Consider the following 3,061-nt stretch of genomic DNA (forward strand, 5'->3'; position numbering starts at 1 on the left):
CACTAAGCCTTTAATAAATACTAAGACTAGAAGAGCTAAAGCTAGCAGTAAGAAAGCCTATTGCTATAAGCTAGGCAGTATATTATTATAGCTTATTATTATATCTAACTACTTACTATACCTAGCTATATCTCTAAGATAGATCTGTTAATATTAGAAGTTAATAGAAATACTTATTTCTAAGGCTCTGCTTAACTGCTCTATTAGAGAGATTACCTAGCAATATAAGCCTAATTTTTAATTTTAGAGAGTTATAATTAACGTAATCTAAGAGACGTTAGAGGCTTTTCTTATTAGCTACTTTAAGAGTATATTATATTATACTTTAATTAATATATGCTAATATCTCTAGACTATAATATTAATGTAATATATGCTAAGCGCGTTACTATTTAGAAAAAGGATAGCAAGCTTACTATACGCTACTACTAGAAGCTACTTATATTAAACCTATTTATAGGCTATACTAGCAGGTACTTATATAAGTATAAAACTAAAACTTTATATAAAGTATAGTAAGCTTACTATACGCTACTATAAGAAGCTACTTATATTGCTACTATTTCTAAGCTATAATAGCAGGTACTTAAATAAGTATATAAAAGTCTCTATAAGTCTAAATATAGACGCAGCATAAGCGCTAGCTACTTTCTCTGCATAATTAAGAAGTTTAGAATATAAATACGTCTCTACTATAATAAATAACTATAATAACTATTGCGTTACTAAAATATTACTTCTACTATAAAGAAAAAATTGCTAACTAAGACCTATATATACCTATATACTATAAACTTAACTATAACCTAAATATTCGTAATTATAACCTAACTTATACTTATTCTAGCTAGAAAGTTTAGGTATAGGTTAGGTTAATTTAGAGTTTATATTATATAATACTTAACTATAACCTAACCTATACCTATTTGCTACTCTATATAATTATATTCTTCTTAGTTATCTTAGCATAGTAGAGGCTTCTAAGCGTTCTTTCTGCTAAAGAGCTATTTATTAGATTATCTAGTAAAGAGCAGTACTAAAGACTACGTAGGCTATATTAATAGTATAAGGAATATATAAAGCTTATAGCGTCTATTTATAGAAAATAGTTACTAAGCTTAATAATCTGCTTAAGTTTATACTTAGAATTACCTCTATATAGAGACTTAAGTTATTTAAAAGCTTAAAGATATTCTAGAAGCAGATATAAAGAGTAGTTATCTTAGTTACTATAGCTATTATTATCTTAGTTATCTAAGTATATAGTATATATAGAAGAGATAGATAGTTAGGTATTAATATAAGCTAGATATAATAGAAGCTTAGGCAGTTTAAGTTATAATGCGTCTCTATTATTCTTACTAAATCTATCTAGCGTATCTGCATTAAAGCTTATAGTATTATTAGAAGAGTAATAGTCTTCTATATTAAAGAGGTTATCTATTTCTTATTAGAAGCTACTAGTAGAAAGAAAAGTAGCAGATATTTAGATATTAACTATAGCTAGATACAATAGGCGTTTAGACTATATAGCTTAAGTAGAGAGAGTTAAGCTATAATTAAAAGATAGCCTATATAGTAGAAGCTTTAGCTGTATATATTTTAGATACTTAGGTTCTACTCTTATAAGTAGGTATAGAAAAGCTTTTGCTGCTAAGATAAACTACTAAGAGTTAGTAGAATTTTAGTTAGACTACTTATTATACCTCTTCTTCTCTTATTCTAGTCTAAGTTAGATCTAGAAGTAGCTTATTATAAGTAAGCTTCTATCTCTTATTAGAATTATTTTATCATTACTATTACCTCTAAAACTATAAGATATATAGAGCGCATAACGCTTTAGAGAAGCAGATTTTAAAGTTATAGTATAAGTATAAGATACTAATAATATACTCTTTATATAACTTAACTAAGTAAGTTTATACTAGCGTTATGCTATTATAGTATTTCTGCTAGCTTAGCTTATATTCTTATGCTAAGAGCATATATAATAGTAGCACTTAGGTTTTAATATATTATATTACTAAGATAGCTAGAAGTAGGCATTATATTACAGCATTATATTAGAAAACTATAGAGATTCTTATATTCTAATGCAACGCAAATATAGTTAGAAGTAAGTATTAGATTATAGCATTATACTATAATGCTATATCTAATTATTTATTATAGTAATTAACGAAATTAGTTTCTAGATCCTATATTTTATTTATTTAAATTTTATAGCTACTATAAAAGGCGCTCTACTAGAGGAAGATTAACGCTATTATTTTTGCTAACTATATTTATTCAGCGAATATTTTATTATAATTCTAGTATAGCTATAACTTTATCTAAGTATATAGTAGATATTATTGCTAAGATAGTAAGTCTAATACGTGCTTAGTACTTATTAGGCGTAATAGAAGTTATATTGCCTATTAGGTAAGAAATATACTTTAGTATCTAAAATAATTATAAAGGCGTTAATTTAACTCTTAATCTATTTTAGCTATCTTCTTAATTATATATTATCTCTATTAAAATGCATAATACGCTAACTGCTCTTACTAGTATCTTCTTTCTTATTTCTTTAATAAATGCTCTCTACTTTTCTTAATTCTGCCTTTTATTAATAAAGGTTATATATTATAATCTTAAGAATAAATATATCTTTACGCTCTAGCATAAGTAACTCTATACTAACTCTAGAAAGATAAATTATATCTAAATATTTAAAATTAAAGACTATGCTAATAATCTTACTATAAATATCTTAGATTTACAGCCTATAGTATCGTAAAACAGCTATACTAAGATATCTGCTAGCAATATTTTTGCTATTAAGAGACTACTTAATAATAAAAGTCTTATAATAGAAGCTTTGCAGTTTAACAATAATAAAGTATTATTTTAGAATAATAAAATCTTATTTAGTAGTAGTTTAAAGAATAGTAAAAAGGCATAGTATATTATAGAGAAGTAGAATATTAAGAGCTAGAAGTATAGTAAAGAAAGTAGAGTAAATCTAGTAATTAGTCTTAATAAGAAAGTATACTTATAGTAACTAGCAATAGAAGAT

This window comes from Parastagonospora nodorum (assembly GCF_000146915.1).
Source record: "Parastagonospora nodorum SN15 chromosome Unknown scaffold_46, whole genome shotgun sequence".
In the NCBI taxonomy this organism is placed as follows: domain Eukaryota; kingdom Fungi; phylum Ascomycota; class Dothideomycetes; order Pleosporales; family Phaeosphaeriaceae; genus Parastagonospora; species Parastagonospora nodorum.